Below are 25,023 nucleotides of genomic sequence, written 5' to 3' on the forward strand. Positions count from 1 at the left end.
CACAGGCTTTTATTATATTTGTGGTTTCCTAGTTAAAAAGAAATAAAGGGGAAAATCAGAGACATAAACTATATAACACATAGATTGTTGGAATAACATATAGTTGTATAAAAAATAAAGTTTACTAAATATCAAATAATGATTCCAAAATGTCAAAAAGTTGTATTTTAATCTATGGGACACATCTATAAGATGAATACATCCATGTAGTATCTTTTCAGAGCACAGGTATATTATGCAAATTTGGGCATATCCGATTTTTTTCCCAGTTCTCCAATACTTTGCCATTTAACTGATGATACCACTTACAATTCAGAGTCACATATTTTAGTGATATCTGTAAATAAATAAATTCACAACTATTGATTTTTTTATTCTTCCTTACCTTCATTCCCCAAATTTCCATTTTCATTTTTATTATTTCTTCTGTTCCTATCAGAATAATTTAAATTGTTGCTAACTCTGCTCAAAGTATCAGGATAAAGATTAAAATATTATAGAAGTTCTTGGAATTTCCTTAAATCCTTTGTACTGCTTGTTAGGTAGAAACATATTGAATAATACATGCAATCAAAATATGTATACAGGGGGAGGGTACAGTTCAAGTGGTAGAGTGCATGCTTATCATGTATGAGGTCCTGTGTTTGATCCCCAGTACTTGCTCTAAAAATAAATAAATAAATAAATAAACTTAATTAACTACCCCCCAAAACTAAAATATATATATTGGAGAAAGTGTAATAATCTTTGATGTTTGGATTTGAATTGAAAGGATCTGTCAACTCGTGATTATCAATCTATAAATGTAAAATATATTTGTGTGAGTTTGTGTGTATGTGTATGTGTATATATGTCTGTGTACGTGTGTGTGTGCTTACTTGGCTTTGTTTATTGAGAGGGTTTGAGAATTGCAGCACCCTAGCAATAAAGAGCACGTCTGGCACCAAGATCTCCCTTTCTGAATTCCACTTTCCAAGAAAAGGAAACAAGACTCCTTTAGAGAAATGACTAAGTCTAGGGGCAGACTAGCAAAGTACAAGATGAGCCTGAAACATGTTATTGTGGCAGAAAGTAGGGAAATCCTTGAAAGCTGATGGAAATCTGTCAAAAAGAAGGGAACTTAGCTTGAATGGACCCATACTTGCCAAAATCTGATATAATTTGAGCATCAAACTGAGTAATAATGATGGATTTTTATCACAATAAATATTTAGCAATATTTAGTAATCTATGAAATTATATTGATATATCAGTAAAGGAGTAAGTGAATAAGAGAAAGCTCTTAGAATACTAACAAATATAGAAAGAATGAGATAATTATAAAAATCATCATTTAGTAGCCACCATAATGATACAATTTTCAGGCAGCATTCTTCAGTGAACTGCTGGTTGAACTCTGATGAGCTAGTAGGTGAAATCAGGATACAGGGTGAGATATTTATATAGTATAAAAGTATCTCCACATACTCATTAATTACACATGGAAAAAGAGAAATTTTACAGTGAAGAAACTGACAGACATCACCTTATTTCACTGCTTAAAGTTAACATGAGTAGTAATGGAACACAGTGAAACCCTAGATCTCCAAAGGGGCATAAGAAGAACACAGAATCACTGGGATAGTCCTGCCAGAAGTGCAAAGCCTGGATCTAATCATGAGGAGAATTCAGACAAACCCAAACGGAGGCTCATTCTACAGAATAACTGACCTGTAACCTGCAAAATAATAAGATCGTAGAGGCAAAGGCAGGACTGAGGGGCTGTTCTAGAGGTGAGTAAATAAGTAAATACATTTGAGGATAGTGAGAGCCAAGGTTCTCAAGTCGAGAAGGTATTGGTGAAAATGAGGAAAGCTAGAATGAATCTTGAGTTTTTCAATTGGAATTAGTGGTGTCAGTGTGAAGTCATGTTTTTGAATAGAAGGTTAATGGACAAACAGAAAAACAGAAAGCAGATAGATCGACAGACAGACACATGGACACACACACATGCATCTGTATGTACAGACTGAAAGAGTCAAAAGAGTCATGACAGCTAAGTGCAATGCACGATCCTAGACTGGGTGATTTTGCAAAAAAAAAGACATCATTGGCAAAACTTGAGTGGGGTATCTGGAGGAAGGGATTATGGATTTTCTGAAAACTTAACAGTTCTTGCAAAATTAAAATTTTTTTCACATTTTGAGAAATTTCGTACAAGATAAAACAATCAATACTTTGAATATTGTAATTTGGAATAGGCCAATATATCCAACTTAGAGTGTTTTAAAATACAGTTTTCTATTTTACTATGTAATTAAATGTTCTAATTATACAACCAATTCCTGTAAGCATACTTATATAATTAAATGATATAATTATAGAGTAATTACATAATTATTGTAATGATATAATTATAGTAACTACTCAATTGCAAAACATTCAATGCACAAGTAAAACAACGAAATTAATCGCTTTAATAAAATATCTCCAGAAAAGCCATTTTAAATTTTAAAAAAAAGTTTAATTGACAGCATGTTTTAAAACTATAATATATACATATGAATTTTAGATGTACTCAATTTTTCACCTTTATTCACTATTTAAAAAATACAGACCTATTCAAGAAAAATATTGTATATTATTATTATTATTATTTAATGTTTAAAATGAATTGATTTTCTAAAATTTACTAAACTGTCGAGTCCATTATTTTCTAAGTTATTTCTAATTATTTGTATGGAAGCATGGAAAATGGTTTTGAGAGTAAACAATTTTGTTGATTTTTTTTCTTGTTGGTTCTTAAAAAAGAACTCTCCATGTAATCAAAGATTCTTAAATATTTTTTACCAATCTCAGGGCAAATAGGAAATCCACAGCATACATGCAAAAGTGAACCCACAAGCTCATATTAAATAACTTAATTATTTAAATCACCAAGATGAACGGTCTCAGAAGACTCCTGGACATGCCTTCCTTTACTAATTTTTCATTTGGATTAACGTCTGAATGTATGTGTGCCCATCTAAGAATTCCGCCTTTATTTTACTTCATTATCTTGTTTATACATTGTCTTGTTCAGTTTGTCAGTGCCTCCCTTTGCTTAGCTCTTCCTTGCAAGTGTTTTACAGAGTTAGCTTTAGGCCAGCAAGTACTAAATGTATCCACAAGAATCCCAGCTTCCTCTTGATTGTTTTGTGATGGAAGTTTGTGCCTGGCTCCCAACAGTGTTACAGACACAACTTTTTCTTCTAGTATTCATTTGTCTTATTTCCAGGAAAATAAATATTTGTGTTTGTCATTTCACTTTGATGTGAATTTAGGACATTTGGTCATGGGTATTTATGCTATAAATTCTTTTATTTTTTGATTCCTGAAAGCCTCTGATTGAGGGAGCAATCAGCAGCTTTTCTCTGTGAGAGAAATGGTTTGCTGGAAAAGAGAGAATAACTCTGGTCTTCCTGACATCAGAGTACACAGGTCATTGCCCTTTGCAATATTTGCATTTTGACGCTAAAATATCCTGGCATCCATACACCTCTATTGTACTAGGAGTATTTTAGCCCCGTGAATAAGCCCTCCTAGCAGTAGAAAATCTGCATGTAACTACTGGTCAGTCCTTCTTACATTTGGTTCCTTTGTATTCGCAGTTCTTCTATATCCATGGTTCTGCATCCTCAGATTTAACCAACCTCAGATTGTGTAGTTCTGTAGTATTTGCTATTGAAAAACTCCATATATAAGTGGACCGGCGAAGTTCATGGGTCAACTGTATATTGTTGACTGGGTACACAATCTATTGTATTAATACTATTGTACCTATTTTTATAAATATAAGCTCCAAAGAAAATATTCTAGCTGACGTTTTTATTTCATGCCATAGAATTGTTTAGTATTTAGAAATGACAGAACCTGCCAAATTGCATCTTGACAATACATTTTAAAACAAAATAAGCAATCATGTCAATGAGGCTTTTAATAACTGCTCATGATACAACAGACTGTTTTAAATTATCATGAAGTAAGCACTTCATTTACATTTAACTAGGCATGGATTGTATACTAATTAAACCGTCACAGTGAGGGATACATCATCATGTGTTAAAAATACAGATAGCTCTTAATTGGAATTCTTACACAGGCTTTTAAAGGCGGAATGAAGACTGCATTTTAATTTTAAATTGTTTTGTCAAGAGTGTGTTCTAATAGATTTAAGAGATGAGACTTTGAATCAGGGTTGGAAAAACCATCACCAAATCCGGTCCACAACCTGTTTTTGTAAATAAAGTTTTATTGGAACACATCCACTCCCAGCTTTTTACTGGTTGTCTGTGGCTGCGTTTACACTCTGAGGTCAGAGTGAGTAGCTGCAACAGGGACTATAGGAACTGGAACACCTAAAGTAATTGCAATCTGGTTCTCTACTGGAAAAACTTGCTGGATCCTGCTTTCAATGAGTTCAGACCAATTTTCCTCATTCCTCTTATATTCTCTCTTATTTGTGAACCAGTGCTCGCAGGAACACACAAGATGAAAAAATGAACAGAACCTTAAACTATTCAATAACACTAAGAGCGCTTTCCATCCCAGAAGCCTTCCTACGCCCTCTAGGCTTTCTCCTCAAAGGATCCATGGTGGCAGGCAGCCTATTTCAGTTATAGGCTGGAGGACGTGCAGAAGGATGTTTAGGATTCAAATCCCAAATACTGATCCCAGGCTCTGCGATGGTTAGTAAAGCTTTGTGATAGTCAAGATTCAAATAATAACTTCAATAATCACACAAACTTCCTAACTCTACGAATCTTCTAAATTCATTTGGCAAGTAGACACCATATCTAATTCTAGTTTACTTATATAAACATACGTTAAACGTATAAAGAGGTGTGTATACTTTTCCGATGCTAGCATGGAAACTTTCCTAGAAATTTTTTTCATACTGTAAAATCAAGGAAAGTGTCAGCTCTACATTATTCAGTATCAACACGTTCCACATTATGCTTTCTGGTGCCACTTAGCATGCATTCACACAGTATGAAGAACATTACCTATAATGCACGTCATGCCATTTAAAGTCAGCTTCCATTATATCCTCCATATGCTGAAAGTAAATGATAGTATTAATTCAAAATCAGGCTGAGGATGGATAGCAAATCATATTTGGATGTCATGACATTGGTCCCATACGTGAAATTTCCCAATGACTTCCTTTATATGCATTCATACTGGCCCAAACACTTGGAGGGAAAATCTCAATAACTTAAGGCCCTCCTTTAGAGAAAGACACATACACACATACACACAAATGTTTTGGTGCCTGTAACCTCCTCTACATGTATAATAAATTCTCGATATCTATGGTAGTTACATTCCATAAAGTCACGGTGAAAAATAAGTAAGTGAACACCGAACCATTGCTCCTAGCCAAAATACCTGTGAACCTCCAATCCCATATGATCAATACATAACCTTGTTTCATTTGGGTTTAAAGACACCTTATTTAATATATATTATTGATTCAATGTTAAGTTGAACTCATGACCAAGAACACGCCAACTCACACCTGAATGAAGCTCATCTACCACATGGATTTTCTCCATAAGGCACATCTCAGCCTTCGGCAGCTTTGGGACACTAGGGAGCGCTTCAGCGCTATGCTTGGGGGTCATTTTTAAAAAGCAAAATTGCTAACAAAAAGCACAAAAATGAGAAAAACATAGCACTTAATAGAGCATGAACAGGAGATTTGTTTTTAATGTTAGAACTGAAACATGAAGGCAGAGAAAGCCACCTTGCTTGTGTGACTTCAGCTGGGAACATACCTGGCAAGAAGACTCAAGTTCTTCGCTGCTCTGCATGTGTCCCCGAAGGACTGCACAAGCACCATTCATTTGAGGGTTGCCAATACATTTTATTGAGTAGGCACATTTACAAATACAGAATCTACAAATCATGAGGATTGACTATGTATATCTGTACGTGTTTCCTATTTTTATTATCTACTGATATGGATGTGTTCTACTTGGAGACCACCACTGACAGTCCTTAAAGGACAACTACTATTAGCTCCCCAATACTGATAGTAAACACACATGTGCGCAGAGACATAATTGTACAAACTGATCTAAAAGGAGCCTTAAACATGATCTAATTATTTTTCAAAAATAGGAACAGAGTCGGGGAGGGTATAGCTCAAGTGGCAGAGTGCATGCTTAGCATGCATGAGGTCCTGGGTTCAATCCCCAGTATCTCCTCTAAGAATAAATCAATGGATAAACCTAAATACCTCCCCTCACCAAAAAAAAAAAAAAAAAAAAAAAAAAGGAACAGAGAAGTCCAAGATCACATGGCCAGTTACCAGCAATAAGAGGACGAGAACACAGCCCTCCCTTCTCCCAGGACATTTGTTTTGTTTTGTTGCAAAAGCACCTGCACTTCCAAAGCTTTGTTCTCTTGAGCCACAGGGATTTTCATGCTAACAGCTTGCTGCTCAGCAACACACGCATATTCCCTTAGTGTTATGAATAGGCGTTTGGGCCGTTTAAAAATCTGTACTAGTAATAACAGTGAAGTGTAGCCACTTCTCAAACCTGGCATCCGTAAGCAAGTAAATAACTTGCTAATAAAAGTGGTCAAGAGCAAGTTTCTTTTTGGCTTTTCTTTGAGCTCTATAACTAGCAAATCATTTGCAAATGCAGGGATTACATTTTGTATGCCCACCACGTTAATAAATTAAACATGACCAGTTTTTACACAGGAATAGTGTGAGCATATCATAGCGAGTGAACACAAGCTTTAATGACCTTACCTTTAGTTTTTCTTGGCATCCCAAAGGCCAGATTCTTTGTGACTTGCACAGAGCTATTTGGAGTAACATTATTTTTGATAAGAGTATAAGTAACCAAGATTAGTTGGCCATATGTAGCAGGAAGAAGAATAAATTATGAACCACCACATCAATTTGGACAACCTTCTTCAGACTCTCTTGGCTCTCGTTTGAATGAAATGTGAAGCCATTTCTTTTTTCCTTTCTTCCCTTTTATAATGAAAATAATCCCACATTTCATAAACTTACCAAAATTGGAGTCAGATCTCACCAGTCCAAAAGAAGATGGCAAATAGTATCCCGCTGTATCACACTGAGCTGTGTTCTTCAGTGTTCAAAGAAGGTAATGGCGGGAAGAGTTGTCCTGCCCTAGAGCTGTTCCCTCATCTCACAAGGGCTTGCTGCCAGCGGCCCAGGTGAAAACAATGTGGAATCATTTCTTCTGCCTTCTCTGCTTCCCTGAGGACAAAATATTTGTGTCTATTAAAATAGCCATGTGTCCAAATTGCACATCAACAGGAAACTTTGAATTTTCACTTCCCCAAATGCTGCAACTCTATCAATAATCTTTCAGCTCTAAAATTTGGAGCATCTGTGTAGCATCCCCTGCACTATCAAGCAATAATACCGCCTCCCTTTAAAATTTCCCTAGTTCGTTTATTCATGTGGCTTCTCCCTAAACAGACAGTAAACATCGTGAGCACCAAACAGAGAAAGGTTGAAGAAGACTCTAACATCAGTGCCAGTTTCCACTTCATACAATCCAAGACCCCTAGTCAGTCTAACCAGCTTAAAGTAAATTATTAGCATTTAATATTTCAGCAGCACCTTGGTAGTGGTTTTTTCAATGAATGTGAAAGAGAATGATTGCATTTCCTACTCCCATTTCCAATTTAGTCCCTAGTCAAAAAGTAACCCTGGTAATCACCGGTCTCCTTCTTGTGATTTTGCTTTCATGTCTGTTTTTCTTTTCCCCAGAACAAATAACCTTCATTAGATTTATCATGTGAAATTTAGCAATTATGTCTTTAATCTGTATCATAGAGATGGTAAACTTAATTCATATCATAATTTAGAAGAAAAAAGCAGTTGAACAAAGCAACTCATATCAATGAGAGCTGCTTACATTTTCAGGAAAGTTTTGTGAAATCGGTATTCACATGGAAATTGATGTCTAAGACACTTCATAATAATAATGATGATAGTTCCTTTTCAAACCATATGTTAAGTTACTGAACCGTCTCAAAATCCCTATTTAGATAATATTTCCAGAAAATATTATGATATAAATGCAACACACAATATCTTTAACATGAACTCTTCTATTTTGTAAATGTTTAAATGGTATGCAGAGTCTAGAAGGAGTCAGTACTTCCACCAAGAGTACTCTAGTATGAATATATGAAAAGTTTATGTTTGTGTCTTATGTAAAGGCTGAAAGGAGAAAAAAGTCAACAAACTAAATTAAGCAATGATTTTGCAAAGGCCTTGGAGTGTTGAAAGGATTAATAATCTATTATTAGTTTTCCAAGTGTGGTCTGTCAACCAGCCACCATCAAATTTCCCCCACCACACACACATAAAAATTACCAGAAAAACCTGTTGAACTAGCAAAGGTAAGTTTATTAGGTTTGCTTCAGTAACGGAGCACATCACCTCGATGGTCTCAGAAATCTCTCAGAAAGATGACGGCAAGAGAAGATGTTTACAGAGTTATAGGTCCAGGCTGAGTGATGTCAAGGTGAGTTTTGCAAAGCAGAGAACTGGTTGGGATTGGACAGAGTTTATGATATAAGGGTTTCGTACTGCAGGCACAGAAAACATTGTGAAGTAAACTGTTTAGTTAGTTGGTTTAGTCTGATCTTCCAAGAATATATTTTTCCTGGAGAAAAATTTTTCTCAACTTTTTTTTCAACTAATTAATTTGGGGGGGGGGTGTAACTTATTTTATTTATTTATTTTTAGTGGAGGTACCAGCTATTGAACCCAGCACCTCATCAGTGCTAAGCACATGCATGCTCTACCACTTGAACTGTCCCCTCCCCACTAAAAATTTTAAGTTATTTTGCCTAATCCCAGTATTGTTGAGCACAAAGTCAGAAAAGTACACCCTGTCCCAGAATTGCTCAGCCCAGAAACAGGCAAGTCTGTTGGTTCTCAGAATTGCTTAGCACAGGGACAAAAAAACAGTTTAGTTCCAAGTCTCAATTCTGCCTCTAAACTCTTATTGTCCAGTAAAAGTTGCCCATTATACAGATTTAAAAATAGAAACAACAGCAATTTGTTGTCCAGCCAACTAGGCTATTGGACCAATGTCCCACAACACCAAAGTCAGTACCAGTGTAGTGTTCTTTCCATTCCTTTTACACAGAAGAAATTGAGTTTTATTCTAGTTTTAATTAAAAGTCGAATCTAATTGTAACTAAAACATAGGTAGCAATTATAACTTAAGCTTGAAAACAAATATGTATTTGATCATCCAGGGGTTAAGGATGGAATTTCTCATCCTGAGTACTGGATAGGAGAACTTAAGCAATTACTGTGAAGGATTTCAGAAGATTCTACAAAAATCTCAAATCTCAAAGAAAAACTAAAGCTAAAAAGTGTGTGGTCTTATACATGCAAATGTACACATGGCTGAGAATATAAATGTGTGTTATAACCAAGCAAATGGACCTTTTCTAGACTAGACACTAAATCCAGAGTCGTAATTAGTCTCTAACAGGCCTCAGTGGGAATTTAAAATAGACTTCTCCTTCAGGTAAACTCTGCACATTAAGTCTCCCAAATTAGGGTATAAAGCATGGCTGGAACTTAGCACCGTCTGATTTCTTCACTGGGCAGTCTTGTATGGGACACAGTCTGCAGGATACACTGGTCGCCCTACCTAGATGAACGATTCCCAGACCTCCAAAATTCACTTGCTACAAAGTACATTCACCAGAGAAGAACACAGAGATGGCATTAGAACATGCTGTTCTTATGCTAATTTTAGGCTTTGAATATGCTTTTAATTTCTCTGCTCATGTGTGTGTTATAAAGCCTTTGTAAGAGGTTTGCATCAGCTCTTAGTTTATGTATTTAAATAGGCTTGCTGGTATATCATAAAACATACCACTGAATCCTAGAGACTATAAACCACAAATGTTTTACTCTGCTTTCCAGCTCCTGGACCCATTCAAGCTCTATTATAAAGCCACATGAAAGCGAACATTCAGAAGCAAAACTATGGGAAGAAAATAAGTTAATATATGTTTGTTGGGTTGATGGGAATCTAAAATCATAGTAAAATTCTGACACACCTGAAGTCGGTCATTTGCCCTTTATGAGGCAATAAAAATTCAAGATTCTATGTAACTATCATTTGGATTTCCTTAATTTCTCTTTATTACAACTGGAAATGAATTGTAAGGAATTCATCTTTAATGCCCCAGTATTGCTCATTATTATTTTGTAGATAATCTCCCAAGATATTATTATCATCCATCCATTTGGTATCAAAACTATTTAAATGACATTCAGTCCAGCAACTAAAATTAAACTTATTACACACTTAAAATTGTAATCTCCTGTAAAGCAAAGAATTTGTTTCTCTTGGAGTCCAAAAAAGTGAAATAGTAGCTTAAAAGAGAATTGATTCTGTGGCTGCAGGGAGTGCAGAGATGATTTGACGGAGTAGTGTTTAATATTCTACAAAAAAATGTTCAGACACATCATAATATTCAGTCTCCTCTTTTATTTACAACAACAGGATTGTCCATCAACCAGTGACAAAATGTTATCACCACCTTTCAGTTTACCTGTAAAGTGAATCACTACTCAGATTGTATGACCTAAATAAATTGATGCATGGCTCTTTGGAGATGAGGAGTGGCATGCTAAACAGTAATATTCCAGCAGGCTATCCTTTGCCACAAGCATGCACTTTGTCATTTCAATGGCTATTTTATTTGAGAGAAAAGACTCCACAAATCTCTGGATTCTAATGTAAGACGTTTAACAGAGAGGTTCAGAATGATGGTTAAAGCAACAGAGCTTCCCGAAGATTTTTTTATTTAGAACCGCTACCAAATATTTATTTAAATTGGAAAACTGTCTTCTTCATAATTGGTGAAAGAAATTGGGGAAGATTAATACAGAGATTCTAGGGAGAATAAGGTGTGCCTTCATTCCAGAAACAAGACTAATAAGTTTATATGTTGAAATTGCGCATAAAAAGTAAATGATGAGCAAGAAAAGATGGAAGAAAGACATTTCATTTTATCTCTCCTGCCAATCACAACAAAAAGCCCTGGACAAAGTACACAAATGACCTGCCAGAAGATTCTGAAAGATGGAGAAAAAAAGGCATATATGAGAGTGAGCTCAGGTCTTGAGTAAAAATCCACTGATGAGCTCCCCGGGATTTTTACTTGCTTCCAATGCATGCTAGTCAAGTGCTAGAGAAGCTCACAGCCTGGAAATGCCAACCAGCACAGACCTAAAAAAGGCTCAAGAAGAGCCAGACAAAGGACTGGGAAAAGGGCAACCTCTTAGGCTCTTTCCTTCTGCTCTTTCTGTCCTTGAGACAAACACCATGAAACAAGTCATGTCCATCAGCGCCCCAACAGGCAACAAATTAACCGAACTGCTTTCCATCTTTTCTCCTCCCTCATCAGGCAACAGGCAATGAATTAACTGAACTGCTTTCCTCCCTTGCCCCTGCCCCATCCAGTTACCAGGAGGCAGCCCTCCAGATAAAGCTTGTGAGTGGACCTCTGACTTCCAGTCACCCTGACCTATCACAGTGGGTGTCCCTTATTCAGGGAGCCTGTGGATGTAATTCTCACCTTCATCCCACCCGACCCCCTGGCCAAGTAGCAGTCTCACACTAATTTTCTCCTAATATGTACTTCATGTTCATTTACCATGAAGATGTCCTGTGTTTCATTAGAAACAGCTTTACTTAATTTAGCTCCTTCACTTCCAACTAACAAGCATCACATGTCATTTCCAGGAGGCTGAAAACCCCAGCCAAGAAGAAACTGACATCCAAGAAGAGGGCAGCTTGACTTATTTTCTCTTTCTACTTAGAATATTTTATTTTGATTTATAATAAAGTATTTTGTTCAGACACTATACTGTAGAAATGTAGCTATTGTTGGGAGAAGCTAAAGGTCGGTTCAAATCAAAAGGAATACCTAATAGCTGGCTTTTAAGGCTTCCCCCTGAAGAAACACCTCTTCTGCTTAGGTTGTCATCGGCCAAGCATGCTACATAGTCACCTAATTTTAAGGTGCAGGAAGTACCATCTTTCCATGCACATGGGAATAGGAATAATTGATGCAGCTACTGAACAAAATAATGTAAACAGTCTCTGTTGTTTAAATCCCTTCATCACGTTATAAATGAAAAGGTCTCTGACTGCTTTTCAAAGTAAAGACCACTTCAGTAGTGAAAATATAAATACTCTTTCTTTAATTCTCAGTGTACTTAAGCCTCAGTAATATGAGGGGATTTTCAGTAAAGTAGATTCGAAGAGACAGTTTGACTCTTTGAATGTAAACAGACCTATAAATACATATCAGCACTGTGGAAATTCACATGATGATTACAAACCTCATAACAGGTGGTGTTTGTATACATCCAACCTCAGCTTGTCCCTGATTTAGTGGCCTCTGATGTGTCAACATCGTAACTAGTGATGGAAACAGAATTCCTTCTGGAACTTATTTTTTATCTCGGGTGACTTAGTTCAGAAAATTGTTTTATTATTTTCTAAAATAAATAGCATGATTCACTGAAAAAGAAAATGTTGATATGCAAAAAACGAAGAAAGCAAAAATGTTATTTATGTATGCATGCTTATATTACCCAGAAGTAACAGCTATCAATATTGTATATTTGCTGTGTAAACTTTTTCTTCCCTGCATCAGCGCAATGCTTGTCACATAGTAGGACTTGAATAGATTTTGAATGAACAAATGAATAGCACATTCACATTTAAAAATATGCATTTCAATACAAATGAGAAGTACTGTTTTAAACAGTATTTCCTTCCAAAATGGATCCATAAATTTTGAAATGTATTCTAAAAATATACAATGAATTCCTCTTAAAAACAAACTAAAGATAGGTCTTTAGACAATTTAATTTGGGATATTACATCACCAATCTGAATATTTATATACATTGAAGCTACTGCGTAAGTCCTATATTAAAGAAACCTGCTTAATCTTGGTGAATTCAGGATTTCCCAACCTTACTGAGCGGATTTTTTTTTTTTCTGTATATCAGCTTATTCTAGAATATAAATCATTTCCTCTTACATTCTCATCATACAAATCTTGTCCCCATGACCCTGGAATAGGCAACTTTCTGCCCTCTTTGACCTCTTGTACCCTGAGGCTACTGCTTATTGGAGCAACTACAAACTTCTGATCCAGGACAGGCACATCAGACACTCTGTTCAAAAATACGAGAATGTGGACATAGGCACTCGTTTGGAAAACAAATGGGAGACCTTGGGGGCTGATAAATGAACTGTAAAGCTGATTAGAGACAAACAGTGAAGAATGAAGCAGATACACAATGAGAAGCAAAGTCAAAGAGACAACCAACTATTTAGTGAGCGAGTAAACAGGGAGCAAACGAGAGAAGTTACCTGACAGTGACCCAGTTCTCCTGAGCCTAATAATACATTCACAATTGGATTCCAAAGACTCCCTTACATCTTTATATTAAACATCATTTTAAATCAAGCTTAATATCAGTAAACACACCTTCTGCCATCTTTCTTAATGAGTGCATAATATTACACTTGGAAGCATCATTAATCCATTTAAACCATCTCAAATGTTTGAGCACTCAGGTGGTTTCCAGTATACCTCCTCATTCTGGACCACTTCAGTTAAGAAAGACCTGAACCTTCAGGCCACTTATCTCTTCCACCTCTGTGTCTCTTCCCTTTATTTTCTCTACCTGAAGCAAGATGAAGTCGGTTTGAAATTTGCTGCCTTTTGTCCTTCCTCCCCATGCAGCAAGTCTCAAGCACTAGTTGTCATGGGAAAATTGTCTTATGGATGTGCCCGTGTTATCTGAGACCAGCAGGCTGAGTCCTGATGTGCTGAAGAAAATCCCCACTCTCTTGTCAAAGCCGGGTTTTCAAGCTTATTGTCCTGCTGCCAATTTAAACAAACAAACAAACAGACGAAAAATCTCATTTGACTGTCAAAGCTGAAAAATGACTTCCGTGTTTTAGAGAATATTCACTGAAATTCAGAAAGTCATTTCTTCAACGGGCCTAGAGGGTGGGGAGAGGAAAAAGCCTCTAGAATGACAATATTTACAGGATATGGAAATAAATCTGAAAATGTTTTTTAAGCACTTTTTTCTATTATCTGTAATTTATTATAAGTTTGAAGCAACATAGACAAAAACACAAAACATGTATAAAAAGTGAAAAAAAAAAGAATTGGAAAACATACAGTAGCAAGGAATAGCAGGCCAACAGAAAATAAAGATATATTTAAAATAGAATCACCTGTAGTAAAAATAAAATAAAATAAAGCTTTGTAGGGGAAATAACAGAGGGATGTCTTGTTAGCAAGGACCTGAATATTTAAGATGCATTGACATACAGTTTCACTGCTGATGTTCAAGTTTTCTTAAGTGTAGAAAGAATAACTTAATGGGACTTGACTTGGTTGGTTTTTTTTTTTTTACAACAGAATAGAGATATAAGTTCATATCATTTGCCAGCCTGAAAATCTTCACAGATAGAAGCCAAGAATGGTTTTTACAGCAAGGAACATAACCATAGGTTACAGCTACATTGTCTTCCAGTAAGACATTATGTGCATACTTCGGAAGCAACGTTTTATCTTCTACCATCATGCAAGTGTCAAGAGACCTTTCCTACAAAGAAGCTGAACCTCTGGCAGGCACAGGAATGAGATATTTAAAGGCCCGTGGTACTACTGCATTTTTTTTTAATTGAAGTATAGTCAGTTTACAATGTTGTGTCAATTTCTGGGCTACTACTGTATTTTGCCTCTTTTAATCTTTCATGTGAAGATCCCAGAGTGTATTTTTCAATATTTTGTGCCCTATTTTTTCTATCAGCTCCTCTAGATAATGTTAGATTCAAAATAAATTTAACCTTGTACATTCCGTTGATGCTACAGCTCGTTTATAACATGGCCAGTCCTCTTGTCTGCTATTTCGTTCTTTACAAACACAGGGGCAGGTGGAAAACTGAAAAGGTGAGGACGTGCAAGAAAAACAAATTATCTTATGTCACATTTGCCTGATTCTGTAGAAAGTGTGGCACTGAAGTACGTTGTGAATTACAGAAGAATCACTAGCCTGGTGCTTAACTTTATTACTTTTGCCAATTCATTCGTTTACTTATTTTTAAATTTTATTTTCTGAGCAGAGTTGAAAATTATCACCATCTTCTCTCTCCGTCAAACTTTTAATGCAGAGGTAGGTCTCCCAACATTATAGATAATCAGAAATGGCAGGCTCCAGATTCTGAAATTGTTGGAAAATTGTTGAAATCGTTGCTGCAAATGTATTCTCTATTAAATTCCTTACATATTTACTGAATTGACCAAGAGCTTACCTCCCTTCCTCAAACTCTGTAATAATTGCTTTACACCTGAAACATCCTTAAGTTTTTAGTGTAAGACTCACTGAGTCACATCAGTTTCAATCTCAGGATGTCATTCTGTAGGATGCTATATAGATAATAACTATTCCTATTTTAAATATCTGTCACAATGTCTAGCGCATATACTACAGTCAAGGATTGAAGAAAGAAAGAATATTCTTGCTGGATTAGAATTTAAGTACAATTTAAAACCGGAGACTGACATTTCAAGAGATGCCCGTATTTTAAAGCATCTGAAATTAAAATCCAAAATAATTAAACAACTCTCAGTTCAAATAAATTGCTAAAGGGCACATGCTGAACGTGATTTACTTTCTAAACTTCCTGATTCGAGTCTTCAAGAGAAAGTAGCCGAAGGAGGCAAAAAGGTTCATGGCTTTTAGTATCCACGACCTGGGGTATTTCCCCCACATTTAAAACACAGTAAGAATGATAGAAAGGGTTTAGTCATTCTAATTCCAGAAGATCTGTGGCAGATTTAAGGTCAGCACTAATCTGGAGGAGTATTTTAGAAGTTGTGTGTAAGAGACTAGAAATACAGACGTGAATTTGAATTTAGGGGTCTCTAAATTCCTTTATAAAAATTTGATTCAGTTTTATTACAGTTTTTGACCCAGAATATGAATTACAATTAATATCTTTAAAATTTATGCTATAGGTGGAGCCTAAATGTGGGTATGAAATAATGCAAACGCAATATTAAAGAAAAATAAAACTCACAGCTCAGTCTTTCAAGTGCAAGTTTAATCAAGAGGATAAATCAGACTGATAGATAAGATTTCACCTCTGTAGGTAGCTTTCCATATGGCTTTATTTTCTAGCTCAATTGAAGAGTCAGATGCCAAAAATATTACTAGACTGTTGATTTACTTTTCAAGTAGAATTTAACTTTCCACATTAAAAAAATAAAGTAAAATATATTCAGGATTCAAAATCATTTGTTTAAGATATCTAGTTATATTTTAAATTACTTTTTCCACACTCGTCAGTACATTTGAGATACCATTTAATTTGTACATTGGTATAAATTACTGCCCATATTTATTTTATCCTTTTAAATTTTTTTGCTGCCTCCCAAATTAGACTTAAATTTCCACAATAAAATGTCAAGGAAAACTGACCTCAATTTAGAGCCCATGTATTAAGAAATATATTTAATTAAGTGATGTAAAGGGTAATCTAAAAAGTCATCAGAATACCCAGGATCGTCTAGGTCTTCTCCTATGTTACCTCCTAGGAACTTCACAGTTTTGTATTTCATATTCAGGTCTGTGATCCACTTTGAGTTAATTTTTGAGAAGGAGCTAATGTCTTTGTCTACATGGAATTTTTTTTGCATGTAATTGTTTAGTTGTTCCAGCATCATATGTTGAAAAGATGGTGTTTGCTCCATTATATTGTCTTTGTACCTTTGTCAAAAATCAGTTGACTCTATTGATGTGGGCCTAGTTCTGGGCCCTCTGTTTGGTCCATTGGTCATTACATGTAAATTTCTCTGCCAAGACCATGCTGCCTTGATTACTGTAGCTTTATACTAAATCTTATAGTTGAGTAGTTCAAAACTTCTGTAAATAACGTATTGCTACAGTTAAAGGAGTACCTATGTGCCATTTTTATTGCTTGGGAGAATTGATATTATGAATTTCTGTATTCTTATCAAATTAATCTGTAGAGTCATTGTCATCTTGATAACACTTCCAACAGCTTTTTATTGAAATTGCCAATTTGAATTGAATGTATAGAAATGCAGATGGAAGAATATGGACCAAGACTATCTCAATGACCTTCAAGAAAGGGACAAGATGGTGGGACTTAATGCACCATGTATAATATAGGCATCCTAAAGCTATAGCAATTAAGACACTGTGAAACTGGCAGAGTTACTCACAAGCAGATCTTTGCATATATACATACATTCTTAATGGAAAAAGTGTCAAATTATGGAGAAAACATTTTTCCAATAAATGATGCCGAGTCGATTAGACAAACCAAACGGGAACAAAAGTAATCTTGATCTCTACATCACATTAAAAGTTCAGTTCAAGGTAGTTTATTGATCTTAATGTGAATGCTATAACAATAAAGCTTTTAGGAAAAAAAGGTGAGTATCTTCATGGTTTGGGAGTAAGGAAAAAGTTCATAAATAATTGCAGTTGATAAATTAGGCTATATAAGTGACAAAAGACTTACATTCAGAGGAGATTTTTAAAACACCTCCTATTAACTATAAGAAAGATAACAGAAAACAACTTTCCCCCCTTAGGATATATATCATTAAAATTTTTAACTGAATTGTAGTTGATTTACAATTTAGGAAAACAGCTTTTTAATAGGCATTAGACTGGGTGAGACAGTTCAATAAGGAATATACACACTCCAGTAACTGGGTGAGAAGTGCTCAACAAATGGATTTTATATATTGACCTAGTATATACCATGCTTGGTAAACATGCTTACAAATGTTAAATTTTTTCTGTAGTTTTTTTTTCTTTTTGCTTATTTTCTTCTTACACAATCACAATGTTTTATGGCAGTTTTATTTCTTTTAAATTTATATACATTTTTTCTTTTTCACACATACATCATTTATATATACATTATTTCTTTTTAAAATTGCCTTATGGAATGTCTAGGGGCTTTAGTATAATGTTTAATAATATAATGTGATAACAGTGGACCCTCTTGTCTCATTTCCAACTTCAAGTGTAGACGTTTTCCATATGTGACCACTATGTTTGATTATTTTTGTAGGTTTTCTTTATAAAATTAAGGAATTTCCCTTTCATTCCTGGTTTGCTGGTGGATATTTTTAAGTCACAGATTAGTATTGAGTATTTTCCAGTGCTTACTTGGTACCTATAGAATTGATTATAAGATATTTTTACATTTTACATTAATGGGATGAATTGCATCAATTGATTTTTGAATGATAAACTACATTTCCTTTCCTGTAATAAAATTCTACTTCTTGTGACATATTAGTTTTTGTATGTTAAAGATTTTGTTTGTTGATGTTTTGTAGAATTTTTATGTCTACATTCATATTTTAGTAGACAATGAAACATTCTAGAACACAAAATATGGAGGGAAGAGCAAGGATGAATTAGTGTAAGCTTAACACCACCAATGAGAATGCATTGTAAGTGTGTCCTACAATGTAACTGCAATGGTTTCATCCTTAAGTGAAGAAGACAACATCATTCCATAAATGTACATAGACAGAAACAACTCTTTGATGTAACTCTCCCTATATGACTCACTTCCATTATAAGAAATATGTCCATGGAGACAAACCACCTGTTACCTGTTTTGGGTTCCACATGAAGATTCCCACATCCCCCTCTTTTGTGGAATCAAATTGTTTTGCCATGGTGTTTGACCATAAGATTCCAGGTCTTTGTACCAATTATTTACACAGAGGTGAAAAAAAAGTCAGTTCTTATAGTTTCAGTATGTATTGTAAGAGCCTTAGCAAACTTTATAACATTAACCAGTGCATAGATTTCCATTGACTTTCGTTCTTTGCAGTAACTTTTAAGAAATTACATCCAACTAAACTACCTAAACACCTTTACAATCTTATTGCTTGCTACTCCTCTTCACGTGCCTTAAACCAAACTGAATTTTTACTTTTATTACATTTTTACCATGGCTTCTCTTTTGTCTGTGCTGTTTGCTCTCCTATGAAATGTCTACTCTATTTACTGCATGTCTCTACTTTGTACATTGAAGTCCAGCTCTTCCAGGGGGCTTCCTATAATTAATTGTCCAGGTTCCTGGCACAGTGTTAGATCCCGGGCGGAATCCCTAAACAACACTGGCAATTTCGCCATTGTAAGGGAGCAAAATTTGCCATCCCAAAATGTGTCTCTTTGGCATGAAGATTGTTTGGAGCTGATTATTTTTGAGAAACAGAAGACTCGGGAAGTTTTTCTTTTACCTCCTCCTTAACTACCTAGAAGACTTCAGATAGGGAGCCTGCACCGTGAAGACACCTATTACTGAAGAAGACTTCTTTTTACATTACATCTCTGCCTGGTAAACATTTGTTTAGCAAAGTTTGCTCTTTTAATCTCCCCATGCATTGTCTTCCTCCCCTGTGAAGTCCCAGACTCTGTCCCTCTTCTCCTTAGCTCAGGATGACATATAAGCCTTAACTGCCTGACCATCTGTGAATCTCATATCCTTAAGGAACCCTTGTGTGTCTGCAACAAAATTTTTTTTCTCCTGTTCATCGGTCTCATGTCAGTGCAATTCTTAGACCAGCCAGAAGAATCAAAAGGGTACAGGAAAAGTTTTTCCTCCTCAACACTATCTTCCATAGAGTTTGTCATAAAACAAATATTAAACAAATTATTGTATCATTAATTATTTAAAGTCCACTAGATGCAAATATCTCTGATATTTACTTTGCTATTTTAAAATGTGGAAATTTTGATTTTTTTTGTTTTGTGATTATCTGTTAAATTTACACATATTAAATGTGTAAATTTTTTCTGAGAATGCTTTGGTTTTGTTTGTATGCTTCATTTCATTAAAAACTCTGAGTGCCTTTTGTGCCACTACTGTTATTTTTCTGCTTTGTTTTCTTCTAAACTATAATTTTCACATTTGTGTGTGTGTGCTTGGAATGACATTCTTCAAAAATGATTTCTATATAATAATTGTATTGCTCTAAATTATTCCTTCAGTTCTGTGAATTATTTATTCCCCCGTAAGAGCTTCATAATCTCATCAATAGCTATGTTTCTGGTGATCTTCAAATTTAAGAATTTTTTTAATTTAAAACCTAGTGTTTGCACACTTAACTACTAGTTCTATGGTGACTTCAAAAATGCATATAGTGCTATACTATCATCTGAGGGTATAGAATATTAGTTCCAATTCCTTTTTTTTTTTTTTTGGTTGAGAAATTATATCTGCTCCAAATCCAGTTTTTGTATTATTTCTATTACAGATGTCTTCTCTTAGTATCGACTTATTATCCTGCTAAATTGATTCTTTCTACAGCTGGGCTAGCCTTTATTTGTCAATATGCTTTCTTCTCAAGTCAAAACTTTGCTTTGCAGATGAATTTTTTAACAATGCAAGTAATTTTTTTTTTTTTTGCCTTGGTTAACCCAGCTTTTATCAAATTGTTAATATGAATTAGAGAATGGATTTCTGCAATGGAAAGAGAACTATTAGGAGCAATGAAGAAAGGCAAGTTAGGTCATTGATGTAGCCAGGGCCTCACAAAGGAGTGTGGATAAGGATTTAATGCTATGAGGAAAAATTTCAAAAGTAATCAAATAAGTTAGAGCATTACCACTTTTCAGCAAAGAAACTCGATGAGGGAAAAATAAAGTGAAGAAGACCAAATAGCTCAGTCACTTGCTTAGAAATTTATGTATTCATGTGGAGAACAGTAATTTTTAAGTGAGAGTGTGTATCACAAAGCACTTCCTCTTAAATGGATTCCCCACAGTTTTTAATATTTACTCATATTAACAAACAAAGTAGGTTAAAAGGAAAAGTAGCAATGATTGTTCAGCTGCTGTGGTTATACTGGATAAAGAAAAGAGGAGAAGTTATTTAACTAGAACAAATGTAATAACAATACAGTGGTCATAAAATTAGGATTAAAAATGCCTTTGTACACAATGTATTCATATGAACAGAGATATTACAGAAGAGAGAGAAAATGCAAAAGTAATCTAAAAAAGTAATTGGAAAAGGCTACTTCTAAAATATTTTTCTGCACTCAGGAAATAAGTATGGATAAATAGGAGAATCCTTTTAATGCAGGGGTTCTCAGCACAGCACTGTTGACATTTTGGGCCAGCTAATTCTTTGTTGTGGGGGCTGTCGGGTGCATTGTGGGGGGTGTAGCAGCATCTCTGGTCTCTACCCATCAGATGCCAGTGGTATCCTGAGCCCCCAAGTTGTCTCCAGACACTGCCAGATGTTCCCATGGAGCAGCTTCGGGGGAGGTAAAATTGCTCATGGTTGAGAACTATTGCTTAATATTCAAATTAAAAAAGAACCAAAACAAGCCAGCTTCCTTAGCCACAGTATTGATTTTACTTAAAACAAACGAACAAAAAACTCAGATACTGTCTACCGTTTTAAAGCCTACTGGGGAGATAGTAACCTTTACCTGTGGCAAAGGTGTTGAAGGCTGGAGTTAAGGTGTTAGACACACGTAGTTTACAGATGAAAGAGCTGATAGTTCTGTTAGCAAATCCTATGCTGTTCGTCTTGAGCAGCTGTAGGAACATGATGTCTCAGCAATCTACGATGAAGGAAACCTTTATCACTACTTAGAATCACCTCTACCTATTATCTTGTTTAAAAAGAATCCTATTGAAAATAACAGCCAGAAACATAAAATGAAAGGTAAAACACAGACAAAAAAAAGCATGCTGTTAGAGGCTCCTGGAATTTGTCAGCACTGATGACTATAAATTTGTTTCAGTGTTTTGGTGTTGGCTGTCTACCTCTTGTCTCAGCACCTTGCCCTTCTTCTGTGGGGTAGGATTTTCCATTTATTCTTGCTTCAATCTTGTCCTAAAACAAGCTGGGCCATAGGCCTGTTAGGAATCAATTCAGATGTTGCAGTGAAACAGGTTTTGCCCTGTTCTGTCTGGCCATTCTTCTAAGTGGCCTGAACTGAATGTGTCAGGTGGCTGTTTCTCTAGACTTTTTTGATCAATCATGTAATGTTTAAATTTTAAGAGTTTTTTATTAACCTGAGTATACAAATAGCTATTTATAAATTGTACACTAATACTGTTCTACTAATATAACATGTATGTCATAAAACATACAGAACTATATATTAATAAGAAATAGAATAAATATAGTATAAGATAGATTTTATATTTTAACGGTACAAATTGTTTTGAACTCACGAAAATGTTATTCATCCTATTTTGGTGAAAACCATGTGATTCAATATTTATCTTTGGAAAATCCTGTTTAAATACTCTGAGATACAGCAATTCAAAAGTCTAGTTTGAAGTTCAGTATTTTTTGGATATATGATTCATAGTGACCATCATTGGAAAAGATATACTGCAGAAGCACAATTTATAAAAAAGAAAATACATACTTGGGACAAGTTTGCCATTATTAACAGTAAATATAAATCTTTACTGGAAATATAATTTGTACTATTTTGAATTTTGGGCTAGTTTTGTCAAATCTGATTAGTTTGCCATTATTGTTACCAAGTAATTTGGCTGAGGAAGAGCTTATACTAGAAGTAAAAATGTCATCTCTGAGGAATCGAATTACCAGTCTTATTTTAAATTCTTGTTTTCTTTTAAGAATTGGTCACTCCTTTGTTTTCTGAGATAAGTTCTAGTTAAAGCTAGAAAATACAATCCAAAAATCCATTTCACCGGCAACAAATGCACTTTGATGCTTTGCAAAATATGGGAAACAGATGAGGGCGTTGTTGCTTGAGTCTCTGAATTGTGGAGCACATGATTTTCCTTGAGGATACCATCCAAACCCCAGCTGATACTGCAGGGCGTGAGAATCAATCTGAACGTCAAATATTAGTAAAACCCCATTATCATAAGTTAGACTCAAGTGAATGGAATTGAAAGTGAACCATATTCTTCCTGCACAGCTTTGGGTAGTCTTGCCCTTAGAGTTTTGTAACTTCCTTAAGCCTCCTGATTTATGGATTCTTTCTCTTCCTAAACCTTCTAGTTGTAACTTAACTCGTTTTCACGAAATATAAAGACTTTTTTTAGGTTCTGTAATCTGTTACATTATTATTTATTGTTACTCAACAAAGTCTTCTGTGCCCCACATTCCAAACAGGAAACACACAAAGGCAGAACAAGACCCCATAATGCCATAACATTTTGGGTGTTCATTGGACACTAAGTCAAAATTAGAAAATGCTGTGAATGAATTCAGCAGTTTGTTTATCAAGATTCTTAGGGCCCAAAATTATAAAATTATTTTATTGATAAACAATATAAGTATTTTAAAAGCTCAGTTAATAGCAATTATATACCAGAGCAGTTCAGAAAGAATGTGCTATAAATTACACTATTTTATGCTCTCAGGAAAATGGCAAAATCTATACAGTCTGCTAATCTTTCTGTTTTCCAACATTATAGTCAATGACTGTCAAGTCACATCAGTCTGAAGACAATTGATTCTACATGTACAAGTCTAAAAAGTGCCCAGGTATTTAACCTCAGACCCAGCTGAACTCAATATGTTTGTATATTAACAGAGATAGAGAAATCAACAGTTTTGGATAAATTGGAGTAAATGGAAGAATATACAATTATCCACATTAAAAAGGGACAAACATATATGGAAGCAAGTCACACAGAAAAGAATATTCATAATGTTGTCACAGAGCTATGTTGGAATCCAAATGTGAATGTATTATTAGGCTCAGGGAACTGGGTCACTGTCAGGTAACTTCTCTCGTTTGCTCCGTTTACTCGCTCACTAAATAGCTGGTTGTCTCTTTGACTTTGCTTCTCATTGTGTATCTGCTTCACTGTTTGTCTCTAATCAGCTTTACAGTTCATTTATCAGCCCCCAAGATCTCCCATTTGTTTTCCAAATGAGTGCCTATGTCCACATTCTCGAATTTTTGAACAGAGTGTCTGATGTGCCTGTTCTGGATCAGAAGTTTGTAGTTGCTCCAATAAGCAGTAGCCTCAGGGTACAAGAGGTCAAAGAGGGCAGAAAGTTGCCTATTCCAGGGTCATGGGGACAAGATTTGTATGATGAGAATGTAAGAGGAAATGATTTATATTCTAGAATAAGCTGATATACAGAAAAAAAAAAAATCCGCTCAGTAAGGTTGGGAAATCCTGAATTCACCAAGATTAAGCAGGTTTCTTTAATATAGGACTTACGTAGAAATATGGAGCAAACTAGAGTTAGCCTCAGAGTGGCTAGTATTAATTTTCCAGGGTATCGTTGTTGTCCTTGAAGAGTCAGAACCCACAGTTGGTTAGTATATCAAAACACTCCCCGCGGGAGGAAAATAAATCATGATTAGTTATTTAAACAGAAAACCTGTGGCTTGGAGGCTTAGAGCTAAATAACACTCCTATGCTAAATAACTGAGATGTTAAAAAAATAAAAAGCAAAAGGTCATTTATATCCACTGCTGGCACCATGGTGTCATTAATATTGAAAAGCCCAATGTCAATAATAGAAATGTCTTCAACGCTGAAACCTGGATTGCATGGGAGGATTGGATTTCTGGAATTAAAACATCATGCGAGGGAAAAACCAAAGCAAGACTCTACAATGTCACTGGAAGAGGACACAGGATAAATGTGAGGAAACAGAAGATCATAAGCATAAGTGATTTATCACCCTGATGACATGACAAGCATACTTCTGACCTCAGTCTGTCATTGTGGTTTTCAGTCTTGGTAAATTCACTTGTTGCATCAGTTGTGTGAGCGCAAAAAGAAACGTCTTCCTTCTTATCTGGCATGTACAGCATAGATCAAATGCAATTTTATTCAGCACCCAGAGTACACAGAAGAAAAGATTTACTCTAGATTTGAAAAGATTTGACTCTAGATTTAAA

The 25,023-nt window shown here is 35.2% G+C and overlaps 1 long non-coding RNA gene across 2 annotated transcripts in view; it reads right to left on the reverse strand.

Moving 5' to 3' along the window:
• Nucleotides 1–25,023, reverse strand: part of LOC141573285 (uncharacterized) — a 411,281-nt gene that overhangs the window by 18,873 nt on the left and 367,385 nt on the right. For both annotated transcript variants that reach the window (XR_012503341.1, XR_012503340.1), the window contains exon 8: nucleotides 7,052–7,261. This is a non-coding gene — a long non-coding RNA (uncharacterized LOC141573285). The remainder of the gene's footprint in view (nucleotides 1–7,051; nucleotides 7,262–25,023) is intronic.

The sequence above is a fragment of the Camelus bactrianus genome, chromosome 30, assembly GCF_048773025.1.
Source record: "Camelus bactrianus isolate YW-2024 breed Bactrian camel chromosome 30, ASM4877302v1, whole genome shotgun sequence".
Lineage (NCBI taxonomy): Eukaryota > Metazoa > Chordata > Mammalia > Artiodactyla > Camelidae > Camelus > Camelus bactrianus.